This window comes from Dipodomys merriami, unplaced genomic scaffold (genome assembly GCF_024711535.1).
Source record: "Dipodomys merriami isolate MVZ:Mamm:240054 unplaced genomic scaffold, mDipMer1.0.p SCAF_24, whole genome shotgun sequence".
NCBI classification, from domain to species: domain Eukaryota; kingdom Metazoa; phylum Chordata; class Mammalia; order Rodentia; family Heteromyidae; genus Dipodomys; species Dipodomys merriami.
The window spans coordinates 6549293-6561446 of record NW_027203826.1 but is presented as its reverse complement, the minus strand read 5'-3'; the positions used below and the strand labels follow the sequence as shown (position 1 = coordinate 6561446).

The window sequence follows — 12154 nt, the reverse complement described above, 5'->3', positions numbered from 1 at the left end:
ATGCAAATTTCTTGCTAAGACCATTAAAGATGAAGGCACCACATAGTGTCTTCAGGATTCCCTTTGCAAAACTAACACTACTGTCACAGGCTTGGCTGCCAAGTTCTTTTTCCTAGCAGATCTCTTCCTTTTGCTGCCACTAGGTGGAGACAATTTGACAACAGAAATATTTATTACTGCAATAGGAATAGCACAGATTTTCTACAAATAACACTTTTATTTTATCAGTCATGGGCCTGAAGTCTGGGCCTGAGCTCTTCAGCTCAAGGCTAGCCACTCTACCACTTGAGCTACAGCATCACTTCTGGATTTTTCTGCTTATGTGGTGCTAAGGAATCAAACCCAGGGCCTCATGCATACAAGGCAAGCACTCTACCCCTAAGCCACCTTCCCAGCGCTACAAATACACTTTTAAGGGTAAAGAAATCCAGCTTATAAATTCTATGGTGAACTAAGACCACTCAATTTAGCTGAAGATCCAATTTATTCATGTGTACACGTATGGTTTTAAATTAAGTGGCCTCAAGAATATCCTTAACTCTTAATCCTCTATGGAACAAAAGTTGCTTAAACATTCATTAACAGTACCATGCCTGCCTACAGACAGTCTTCTACTCCTTTAGCAATTCTTCCAATTTGAATACTTCAAATGTTGTTTCCTTCTATCATCTTTTCTTTACAAAGTAATTTATAGTTTTCTAAGTCACAGATCTTTCTAAATTTTCCCCTTGTCTTAAAGAGAACAGTCAATCCTATACTTCTCCACACTCATCTGCCGTAACTCCATTTGTATATAAAACAATAAGCTAGTTATAGGTATTCTTGGTGCTAAACTTTTCACTTGGACTTATTTTTTGCACTTGTTATTTTTGGGGGTTCCCTGACTTGATCAGAACCTTCCAGCTGTATTTCCTTAATTCAGTTTAATTGTCCCTCAGACAAGGCATACTCCTTACAGTGGTACACTTCTGGTTCTCATGTACCAGTAAGAATTTATCTTTTAATCTCAGAGATGCAGCTCAAGTAGTAAGCAGCAAGCATGTGGTTCTGGGCTCAATCTCCATTACTACTAATAAAATAAATATATATTTTTAAAGATTGCTTTCTTTCTTTCGGGGGGGGGGGGGTCGCTCATGGAGCTTGAAATCTGGGCCTGGGCACTGTCCCTTAGCTCTTCAGCTCCAAACTAGCACTCTACCACTTGAGCCACAGTGCCACTTCCAGTTTTCTGGAGGTTTATTGGAGATAAGAGTCTCACAGACTTTCCTGCCCAGGCCAGCTTTGAACCACAATCTTCAGATCTATCTCCTGAGTAACTAGTATTACAGGCGTGAGCCTCCAGCGCCCAGCCTATTTCCTGTTTTTTAAGGATGTTTCAATCTTTGCTTGCCTGGGGAATCATACCTATTGATTCTTAGTATAAGGCCCTGTATGCCTGAAAAGGACTTTTGAAAAGTGGTATATCAAGTTATCTTTTCCTAGGAGGAAAAATGTCTATTAAATGAAGATTAACAACATAAAAAAATTTACTAACAGTACATTCCTAGGGAACACATGATCTGTTGAAAAATTATCACTGTAAGAAAACAGTATAAAACAATTAGATTACAAAAGAGAGGGGGAAAAAATGGAAGATGGGGGGAGATGGGAGGGCAGGGGTAAGGCAACAATGCTTGATAAGAAATATACTCATTACCTTGCTTGTGTAATTATACCCCTCTGTACAATATTTTCACAGGTCTAAATCTATTCATAAAATGAGTATGTTTTATGTGTTTGTTTTCTTTTTCAAATCCATTGCTCTGGAAATAGGTGTTATAAAGACTAACAGAGATTGTATGCATATAAATATATATACACATACACATATACACATCTTTATACACATGCTTATTTGTTAAAACTCACTGGAAGCAAAGCTACTTATTAATGAATGAGCTTTTACAATTTTTTTTGTAGTGCCAGCACTAGAACTCAGAACCAACAGCTTGCTAACCACTGATACACATTTCCACCACAGGTTTTTAGATGGTTTTTGAAACAGTCTCACTATGTAGACTAAGCCAGCCTTGAACAACTTGAAATCCTCCTGCCTTATTCTCCCAGAATGCTAAAATTACAGGAATACACTACTTTGCAAAGTGAGGCATTTATAACCTTCATAAGAGTACTTCAAGCAATAAATGTTAAAAGAGAAAATCATATAGAAAACCTAGACTGAAGCAGAAAAACACCCAATCTCTCTTCATCAAAACTGGTTCAACACCACTGAACAAAAGGAAAAGAACACCAACATTAATTCAATACATGAACTCTTTGAGGAATTCTTTATAAAGTTTTTCCTCTACATCCACTTTTTTTTCCTCTTTTGGTCCCCTGGTACTGACAACTGAACCAAAGCATGCTAGGCAAGCACTGTAGCTCTACTACTTAGTTATATCCCTAGTCTGGTATTAATGTATTTATTATCTTTAAGTAGTTTGGGGCTTAGAAGGTGGCTCAGTGGTAGAGTGCTTACCTTGTAAGCATGAGGCTCTGGGTTCGGTTCCTCAGCACCACATAAGCAGAAAAAGCTGGAAGTGGCACTGTGGCTCAAGTGGTAGAGTGCTAGCCTTGAGCTAAAGAGCTCAGGAACAGCACCCAGGCCCAGAGTTCAGACCCCACAACTGACAAAAAAAAGTAGTTTCTACAATGGGGTTACCATTCAACATGTCAGTTTATGAGTAAAACACATTTTCATCAATATCATCCCTTCTCCCGACCTCTCCCAACCCCATCTATCACCTTGACTTTCCTAGTTTTATAAGATATACATTGAATATTATGACTGCATTCCCATACCTCTGCTTTTTAACAAAACCTCTATCAGTTACAGTTCTTAGTTCCTAAAGATCTGAAGATCATTGTTCAAAGCCAGTAAGACTCATCTCCAATTAACCACCATAAAACCAGAAGTCATGCTGTGGCTCAAAGTGGTAGAGTGCTAGCCTTGAGCAAAAAAAATCTCAAGAGCAATGCCCAGGCCCTGAGTTCAAGTCCCACAACCAAAAAAAAAACTCAGATGAAAGTAAAGAACTGTTAGTCAACTCAAAACACAAAGAAATAGCTAAATATTTTAGGATACAGCTGCTTGCAATATTATGTGATCTTTAAAAATGTATTCAATTGTCTGTGTGACAGAAAATGCTTAGGATCTTTAAAGTCAGATTTTTAAACACATAAATTTAGACATATAAAATACTGTTAAAACTGCTTTAAACTAAGTACTATATATAGCATGAGTGATTTTTATTTTTGTCTACTTCTTAAATTTTTCAAAGCAGAAAAAAAGTCACTGAAAATGATTATATCTGATTAAAAGACATTAATTTACAGAATTTCCTTCATCCTTACTCTTAATCTACTCCTGAAAGGACTAAGCAACATACTGATCATAAAGGTTAAAACTAAAAACAGTCCATTTAAGACAAGCATGCTGAAGATTTTTTTCCCTTGCTGTCACACTAGTATTGTTTTAATTCTCCTAAATTCATTCTAACAGTTTTTCCAAAAGGCTTCAGAGCAAATTAAAGTGAATTACTAATATTGCCTATCATATATGTAAGTGGAACATTAGCTTCTCAAAGTAATGATAAGCTGAGTGAATTCAGTGGTGGCATAACTGTAGCCTGTACCAAAAACAAAAACAAAAACAAAAACAAAAAACTGATGGCAACCCCCACCCTCCCCCCAACAATTAAAAAAAACAACTGAAACAAGTCACAAAAGTAATAAAGACAAGCAAGAAGGAGGGGATGGACTTTGAAAGGCTACATTAACAATCACCAATTAACCCAAAGTATATTTCAAAACAACTATAATAACATTAATAGAGAAATTTCATCTTAGCCCTAAGTAAGAAAAACTTGAGAGCAGTTAAAATGTATTTCTGAGTCACAAAACTTAATGTCAAACATGAAGATGCAACTAGACAACTTGAGAAAATAGGTGACAAGTTGGATGGGAGGGGGAAGAGTGATCGAAGAGGTGACACTGATCAAGATATATTGTGAAGATGAATGGACATATTGAATTGAAACACCTTTGTACATCTAGTTAAAGACTTTTAAAAAGATTATGTCTGTCACTTTACCACCAAGCAAGGAAATGTTCAGAGCACAGACGCTCATAGCTATAAAAAAGTATCTTTTCACTAATTCAAAAAGCTTTTTCACAAATATGCTAACCAAAAATTTTAAAGAAAAAGATAAGATTAGGCCTCAGGTGGCTCATGCCTGTAATCCTAGCTACTCAGGAAGCTGGAGACTGAGGATCACAGTTCAAAGCCAGCCTGGGCAGTAAAGTGTGTGGAACTCTTACCTCCAATAGCACAGAAAAATCCGGGACTGGTTGTGGTTCAATTGGTAGAGCTTTAGCCTTGAGCAATATGAGCTCAGGGACAGAGCCCAGGTCCAGGGTTCAATCCCCTGGACCGGCCAAAAAAAGAAAGATAAAAAGAAAACTTTATTAAAACCAAACAGATACAAGTTTTAATCTTACTATGCATATTTTTTTTTGAGTGAGGGGTCTGTCGTGGGGCTTGAACTCTGGGCCTGGGCACTGTCCCTCAGCTCTTGAGCTCAAGGCAAGCACTCTACCACTTAAGCCACAGCACCATTTCCAGTTTTCTGGTGGTAACTGGAGATATGAGTCTCACAGACCTTACTCCCCGGGTTGGTTTTGAACTGCAATCCTCAGATCTCTGCCTCCTGAATAGCTAGGATTACAGGCATAAGGCACCGGTGCCCAGCTGCTAAGCATATTTTAAAAGCAGAGGTTTTCCTAAAATTAACAAAATAACTCATATAACACAAACTAGAGTATTTCCAGCCAAAGCAGTACTGATATTTATTTTCCATATTGCCTTTGGGCCCTTGTCATTAAAACAATCTGCAAGAAGGTAATTTTATTTTACTCCTATTTATATAACAAGTTTGAGATATTATCTCAGACTGTTCACATTTAACACTTTAGAAAGAAAGGAAACAAATGAGGCATGTCAACCTTTTAAAATACGAGGGTTATAGGATATCCATAACCTCTCTCTCATCCCACGTCCATCATAACAACTTTCTTTTAAATATAGGAATTCAAAAGAATTCTAAAGTAGACACAAAATTATCACCAGGATCCTAACCACTGATAGAGCTTTTTCTATCTTCACACACACACCTGTTATATTTATGTACAATATGCTTTGTTGTTCACAAAAAGTCTTTTACCTACATTATTCCTTTAATATCCTTTATAAGTAGAGTCAGAAATATCAAGAATTCTGCTAGCAGTGTAACCAGATGCAGAAATCAAATCTACTGCCTTCAATTTTGAAGTTCCTCTACTAACTAGGCACACTATCCCTAATCTGTAAAGTGAAGACTTTAAAAAAAAAATTTTTTTTATTGTAAAGATCATGCACAGAGGGGTTAGTTACCTAAGTCAGGTAATGAATACATTTCTTTTTGAACAGTGTCACCCTCTTCCCTCATTTTCTCCCAGTTTTTTCCTTCCCAACCCTTCCCCCCTCAAGCTGTATACTTCTTTTATAGTGACTTCTATAAAACATTTGGCTAGGATCCCACACAGCCAAGCCAGACTGAATTAGACTCCATCTACTAGTAAATAGTGAGGTTTAATACATTACTGGCATGGAGGCATATGTCTTTTTAAAACGTGGAGAACTCATTGGTTTTAAAATTAGGCCAATATGGCATGTGCATATAGAGGAAACAAGCAGAACACATTTCTAAAATGAAGCAAAAAAGCAGCACTGCAGATGTGCACAGCTGGCAACAGCTAATGGAGGCAGTAGTGATAATACAGAAATAAGAAAAAAAGCAGATAAAGATGGGACCATTTTTTAATTGTTTTTAAGGAGTGGTACAAAGAGGTTAAAATTCTAAGTCAGGTAATCAGTACAATGCTTCTTAGACAATATTACCCGGACAGTTTTTTTAAAGACATCAAAATAAACTACCTGATGTAGTTTTATTTGTAGAAAAATGGAATTAGGAACTTGTCTCCCCCTTTCCTCAGAAACTGAGATTGTAGGACACTCACAAATAAAGAGGTAAAAGAGGATTTTATTTAGTATTTTTCTCTTAATGACTGTATTACTACTGACTGACTACTCAAACCACTTATGTGGTTTGAAGCCAGCCCAAATAGAAAAGTTTTCCTCAGACTTCATTTCCAATTAACCCGCAAAAGGCTGGGCTGAGGGCTGGGAATGTGGTAGAATGCTTGCCTAGTATGCATGAAGCCCTGGGTTTGACTCCTCAGTACCACATAACCAGAAAAAGCCAGAAGTGGTGCTGTGGCTCAAGTGGTAGAATGCTCACCTTGAGAAAAAAAAGAAGCTCAGGGACAGTGCCCAGGCCCTGAGTTCAAGCCCCAAGACTGGCAAAAAAAGAGTTAGGCTGCAAGTGTTGTTCAAATGGTAGAGCACCAGCTGTGAGCAAATGAAGCAAGCAATACCCAGGCTGAATTCAAGCCCTGGTACTGAAAAAAGGTAAAAAGAAAAAAAGGGGGAGCAGGGGGAATGAAGCAGCAGCAAAATTCCTATCCAAATTACTGCTTTGCAATATAGACTAGAAATCCAGAGTCCCCTTTTAAATCATTAATTTGTGCTATACAGTTTAAATTAACGGATGTGAATTCTCACATTCATAAAATCATACAACACTACCCCAATTATTTTCTAATGACCTTACAAAAAACAATATTTTATTCCTATTATCAACTTCAAAAACAAATTTCTCAAATATCTTTGCACAGAGTATTAGGCTAGGTTAAAAGTTCGGAGAAAACAATGGTCTTTATAATTTAGATGAAAAAAAAACCGAAAATATTCAGAAGAATGATTACGACTAACAAAACTGCGATATCTCAGAGAAAGAGCTTCCAAAGGAATTAGGTAGAACACAGCAGTACAAAAAAAGTTGAATTTGATGGAGATACACGATTCAAAACATAATACTGGTCACTAAGTTTCTGTAAGTAAAGAAGCAGCAAGTTGGTTGCTGTTTCTTTTGGGCTCTCAAAACACATTACTCATATGTTTAGTGCATTTAACACACTGTACAGTACTTTATCTATCATGCCAGTTAGACTACATTCCTTCAGGAAAGAGAAGTTGCTTGATGAATTTTTCTACTCTTTAGCCCTAGCAAATGCCTCTGGCCATACAAAAAATCATCACTAGATGTTTTCTGAAAGACAAGGTAAGTACAGGGTTTTCTTCCTATTTAAATTATACTTTGGGGCTGGGAAGGTGGCTCAGTGGGAGAGTGCTTGCCTTGCATGCATGTGGATTCGATTCCTCAGCACCACATAAGCAGAAAAAGCCGGAAGTGGCACTGTGGCTCATGTGGTAGAGCGCTAGCCTGGAGCTGAAGAGCTTTCGAAGGACAGTACCCAGGCCCAGAGCTCAGGCCTCATGACCAACAAAAAAATTTAAAAAATAAAAATAAAAAAAAAAAGTTATACTTTAACATTTACTTTTTGTTCAGGTTATTTTATTCACTATCTCTCAACTCTAAAAATCATCCTTCTAAGCTCTGGTCTATGATTGTAAGAGCTCAAACTGTGTAACTCCATCTCACCACTCCTTCGCCAATAGGGTCTCTGTGAGGTAGTAAATGGTGACTGGAAAACAGGAACATGGACTTCCTTTAAGTTCCTGACCAGCAGTTGTTGGCCCAGGCAACATCAATTGATTCTAGCTTTCAATTTCTCTTGGTACTCCCAGAACCAACCAGGCCTCACATGAGTTATGTACTAACTCAACAATGCTTACTAGACCTTAACCCTCTGCAAAACACTGTTCTAAATGTTCTCTTCTAAGACATCTTGCTGTTCAGAAAAGGAAACAAAATTTGGTGTTGGTTACTTTATACATAAAAGGTTAACTTTTATAGATAAAAAGACTTCAAATTTGCTTCTGTTGAGCCCAAGCTTTAAAAAAAGAAAAAAACACTAAACTTTTGTCACTCAAGCCATCTATCTGGCTTTGAAAGAAAAAGGAATAATTTATATTAAATGAGGAAGATTAGCCTAGCACACCTTTTTTACTGGCTTTTACTTCCGCACATATCCTCAAAATACTGTGGTGTGAGAAAGTTCTCTTATACTCCCCAATATTTTCAGTCACAATCCGTGGCGTGAGACTGCTGAATATGATTCTTTTACTGGAAGGCTTTTTTTTGGCTATTGTTCAACATGGCCCCTAAATGGCCCCCATTTCAGCTAGTGTTCAAGAGAGAAAACAATAATCTGCTCCAATGCTAAAGCTGAGCTGAACTTCCTGCTATGTCTGTCTTCCTAAGCTCTTTTCAAGTATTTTTTTTCCATGCTAGGGAATGAATCCAAGGCCTTCTTGCACATGGCTAGGCACCAAGGAGCTACACTCTCAGCTCCAGTTACTTCAGTTAATAGTATTTCTCGTAAGAAAATTTAATCTGAAGGTAGTTTGAAAAATAATTTTTCACTATTATACTCAATACCAATAAACATTTGAAATTTTTAACAAATAGTAGGCATGTGGAAGCAGAAAACATGTTAATTCTGTCTCAAAATGAAATGGGAGAAGGCTAATTCAATCAATAGAAATCTTTTTCAGAATAGTTGATAATATTGCCACTGAGGATCCAAAAGCAAAAAAAGAATTGAGAACATGGCAGTTCTACTGGAGTTATTCTACACAGTTTAAAACTGGTCAGTGGACCATCTATCCTGCTAACCTACAGTCAGGAATTCATCATCTAGCTCCTGCCTAGACTCAAAGTAAAGCTCGTGTTTCTACATAAAAGCTATAGATCTCATTACTGCCAACCAAATTACTCCTGTAACAAAAGACACCCGAAGACCCAGCAGGCACAAACAGTAGGACAGTGGGGAAAGGCAGGCTATCTAGACTTTTAGAAATGAACTGGTGCCACTGTACCTTTTACCCCAAACCATAACTGTTTAGTTAAATGCAAACTAAGTTAATAAGAAAGTGGAAGAAGTGGAGCTCAAGGGACAGAGAACCAGTCTTGAGCAACAGACACAGGAGTAATTTGGGGACAGTGGCTAGGCCTTCAGTCCAAGCCCCAAGATTAGCACCAAACATAGTAAGTCAAGAAATTATTATGATAGCTAAGATTTCAGACCAATGAAATCAAGAAGTGGACAACTGCTATTCAGTAATGCTTTTATCTTGCATAGGGTATGTAATAAGGAACAGTAATTACAAACCAACCATAGATATTTGTGTGTATAAAATCTTAGATTTTCTTTTTCCTCATTAAAAAACTTCAACTTGGCTAGGAAGGTGGCTCAGTGGTAGAGTGCTACATGAGGCCCTGGGTTCGATTCCTCAGCACCGCATAAGCACAAAAAGGCAGAAGTGGCACTGTAAGTGGTAGAGCGCTAGCCTTGAGCTGAAGAGCTGAGGGACAGCGCCCAGGCCCAGAGTTCAGGCCCCACGATGAACAAAAAAAAAACTACTTTTTTCACGTCTCCTGAATTCAACAAACAAGTCATTTCAAAACTATGAATTACTTTGTCACATTAGAAACACTGCCATAATTTTAATAAAGTGTATTTTAGTGTTAACTCATTTCTCTTGCTGGAATTATACTTCTTTGCTAAGGTACAGAAATTAAACTGTCACTGAGAAGATCTAGTTATATATTAGTCAGGCATATATCATCTTTAGACCAAAGCCTGTATAAGATAAACCCAAATCAAGAACAAATATGATTAAAGAGAAACAGTTGACACTACAATCTGATCTATCGAGTAACAGACAAATGAAATTCCAAACATATTTGCTAACCTGGTCTATATTTCTACCCACACAAACCTGGGAGCCAGCTGTCTGGATGCTCCACAGAAGCACAGAAAAATTCAAAACTTCTCAATGTTCTTAATGTATTGTCTACTTCATGTTAATTACCCAAATTTGAAGTTTTCTGTATAGCACTTGGGGACCAATAGCTTATTTTTTTTAATACCTGTAAATGGACCCATCTGATCCAGGCAATTATCTTCCATAAATTCTCGACTGCATTCTTCCTCTAGAAGCGATTTTAAACTTAGAGATTTCACAAGGATTTGGGAGGAACAAAATCCTTAGAAACAGTAACAGACCATGTTTGCTGTGGGAAACCCTAGAAAAATGGAATCATCTAAATACCCATTATTTTACTTAAAAAAAAAAGAAGTAGGATAAGCGTACAACCAAGATTTTAAAAGATACTTGTTGATTGAGACAAGTAGGAATATCCACGAGCCATACGGCTGCCATATAAACTTCAGAAATCGAAGGATCGAATTTCACCTAAGAACCAAGATCTAAGCCATCAGCCAACAACTCCATCCAACTCAAAACACCTAAGCATTCGCGGATCCTCCTGGAACCACCAAAAAGGAATTACGTAAGGCCAAGGGCTCGCGCACCGCTTTTAAACGCTGTCCCCGGCCAGAAGCAGCGAATCCGTGCCTCGACTGAACTTTCCGGAGCACGCGCTGAACCTCGGTCCGGCCGATCCCCGGCCGATCCGCACACCGCCCGGCCACCTGACGCCTTGTGGTTCTTGTTTTTTTGTTCTTTTCCCCACCATTTTACAAAAGTAAAAGGCACCCCATGCTCTAGAACCCCCGAAGGTCTCCTAAAGGCTGTCCAAATGGGTCTTCACGGAGAGCGGGGTACCCAGAGTGGACCAGCCATGGAAGCGAGCCCCCAAAGTTCGGTGGCCCCATGTCCCCAGCAGCCCCCCCTCCGGGAGTAGGAAGCCGACTCGGGCGGGAAGGACAGGACCCTGACAGCCAGGACCAACCCGGTGACCCCGGTGAGTACGGGAGACGGCAGGTTCAACACCCGACGCGGCCAGCAGCCGCAGCCAGGCCGGGGTCGGCGGGGGGCGGAAAGCAGCCAAGACCCGGGGCGGAGGGCGGCACTCCAGGAATGTGCGGGCGGAGGGAGGGAGGGAGCCCCGCTTCCCAGGAGCGCCTTCCCCCCCCCCGCCCGAACCCCGACTCCGGTCCGCCCCCTCCCTCGAGGCGCGCGGGGAGGGCGGAGGGGCCGGGGCTCCCGGGACCCGGACCCCACCCCGCGGCGCAGGCCGCCCGCCCCGCCCCGGCGGCGGCGGCGAGGGGAAGCCCGGGGGGGGGGGGGAAGAGCCCGCATTCCCCCACGGCCGGCGGCCGAGCGGGGCGGCTCAGGCGGGGCTCCCGCCGCGAGAGGCCGGACCGGGGGCGAGGGGGGGGGGGCGCCGCGGAGGAAGAAGGGAGCCATCCCGGCCGCCCCGCGCCCCACAAGCTGGGCTCTCCGCCCCGCCGAGACCCGCGGAGAAACGCGAACAATGAGGAGCCGCCTCCCCCGCCGAGCGCGGCCGGGGCGGCGGCGGCGCCATCCCCGCTCACACCCCCGCGGACGCGGGCGCACTCCCGCACTCACACCCCCGCCGGCCGCCGAGCGCCCGCACCCCGCCGGCGGCGCCCCCGGCCCGCCGCGCCCGGCCCCCCCCCCCCCACACACACACACTCACCGGCGTCCGCCCCAGCCCGGGGCTCCGCGGGCCGCGGCCGGAGACAGAGACTCGGGGATCAGCCGCCGCGGCCGCCGGCGCCGCCGCACAATATGGCGAGCCTCGGCTTCCGCAATGGAGCTCGGGAAATACAACAGGGGCCGCTCAATATTCATGAGAAACGGAGGGGAAGCCGGCTCGGCCGGCGCCGCGGGGAGGGCGGGAAGGAGCGAGCGAGGGAGGAGGCTGAGGCGCGGGACGGGGACGTGCACGGCGCGGGAGGCCCCCGGCGCAGGGGAGGGGGCGCGCCGCGTGCTGGCCTGGAGCGCCCCGCCCCGCCCGGCCCGAGGCCCCGCCCATCCCGCCCGAGGCCCCGCCCTCCGGGTCAGTCCACGCCCCTCCCGGGCTCGGCGCCCCCAGGCAGCCCCCGGCAACGCCCCGAGTCCCAGGGGCCCCTTGCCCTCCAGAGTCCCGGGGTTCCTCTGTGCTTGCCGGTGCGGCCGCCCGTTTGGCCGCCCAGGCCGGCTGCCGAGGCTTTCGCTTCAGACTTCCTCCCGTGATTTCGTCCTCTGAACACCCATCCTACCTGGTAGACATCTTCATTA

General features: G+C 42.6%; 2 protein-coding genes across 3 annotated transcripts in view; one reads left to right on the top strand and one right to left on the bottom strand.

The window, feature by feature from the left end:
• Rnf2 (ring finger protein 2) overlaps positions 1–11808 on the bottom strand; it is a 75588-nt gene extending 63780 nt beyond the window's left edge. Inside the window, exon 1 of one of the 2 annotated variants that reach the window (XM_070034233.1) lies at positions 11571–11808. The gene's annotated coding sequence lies outside the window, so the exon portion shown is untranslated. The remainder of the gene's footprint in view (positions 1–11570) is intronic. The other variant, XM_070034232.1, reaches the window with a different exon arrangement.
• Niban1 (niban apoptosis regulator 1) overlaps positions 10818–12154 on the top strand; it is a 210913-nt gene continuing 209576 nt past the window's right edge. Inside the window, exon 1 of the mRNA XM_070034220.1 lies at positions 10818–10871. The gene's annotated coding sequence lies outside the window, so the exon portion shown is untranslated. The remainder of the gene's footprint in view (positions 10872–12154) is intronic.